Source organism: Jaculus jaculus, chromosome 8, assembly GCF_020740685.1.
Source record: "Jaculus jaculus isolate mJacJac1 chromosome 8, mJacJac1.mat.Y.cur, whole genome shotgun sequence".
Lineage (NCBI taxonomy): Eukaryota > Metazoa > Chordata > Mammalia > Rodentia > Dipodidae > Jaculus > Jaculus jaculus.
The window spans coordinates 120976913-120977835 of record NC_059109.1 but is presented as its reverse complement, the minus strand read 5'-3'; the positions used below and the strand labels follow the sequence as shown (position 1 = coordinate 120977835).

The 923-nt window shown below is 40.4% G+C and overlaps 1 non-coding gene across 1 annotated transcript; it reads right to left on the bottom strand.

Annotated features, from left to right (window-relative positions):
- Window positions 1-245: 245 nt before the first annotated feature.
- Window positions 246-352, bottom strand: LOC123463058. Its single transcript, XR_006638670.1, has one exon. It is a non-coding gene; the product is annotated as a U6 spliceosomal RNA (small nuclear RNA).
- Window positions 353-923: the final 571 nt, after the last annotated feature.

The window sequence follows — 923 nt, the reverse complement described above, 5'->3', positions numbered from 1 at the left end:
CCTCAAATTTCATTGTGTCATTTTTTTCTTACTGCTCTAATGAATTCCATTGTGTAGATATACCACATTTTAGTTATCCATTCTTCTAGTGATGGACATCTGGGTTGATTCCAGCTTTTAGCTATTATGATTTGAGCCGCTACAAACATGGTTGATCAAATCTCTCTGGCCTATGGTTTGAAGGTTTTAGGGTAGATGCCCAGTAAGTGAATAACTGGGTCTGTTGGTATCTCTACAGTCAGCTTAAAAATATGGAATGCTTCACAAATTTGCATGTCGTCCTTGCGCAAGGGCCATGCTAATCTTCTCTGTATTGTTCCAATTTTAGTATATGTGCTGCTGAAGTGAGCACTTCTAATTTAATTTTATCTATTTATTTGTCATTTAAAACACACACACACACATACACACACACACATACACACACACACACACACAGACACACGGAGAGAGAGAGCAAGATGCAGACAGAAAGAGAGTAAGTATGAGTGTGCCAGGGCCTCTTGTCACTGAAAACAATCTCCGGAAACATGCACTACTTTGTGCATCTGGCTTTATATATGTGGATGCTGGGGAATGAAACTCAGGTTGCCGGGCTTTTAGGCTTGACAAACAAGTAAGCACCTTTAACCTCTGAACCATCTTTTCAGCCTTCAGCTTTTTAAAATAAATAAAGTTTTATTGGTACACAGGCACTGACATTTGCTTTCACATTATCCAGGGCCACTTGTGCTCTACAGTGGCAGTGTGGAGTATCTGTGGTGCCCTTTCAGCCTGCAAAGCATCACATATTCACTACCTGGTCCTTAATAGACAATGTTTGTTGACCTCTATTTGAATGCATTAGTGTACTTCTAGGGTCAAACCTGGAAGTCATATCTATTGCTTCCACCTTCAGTCTACTGGTGACCACCTCACTGAAT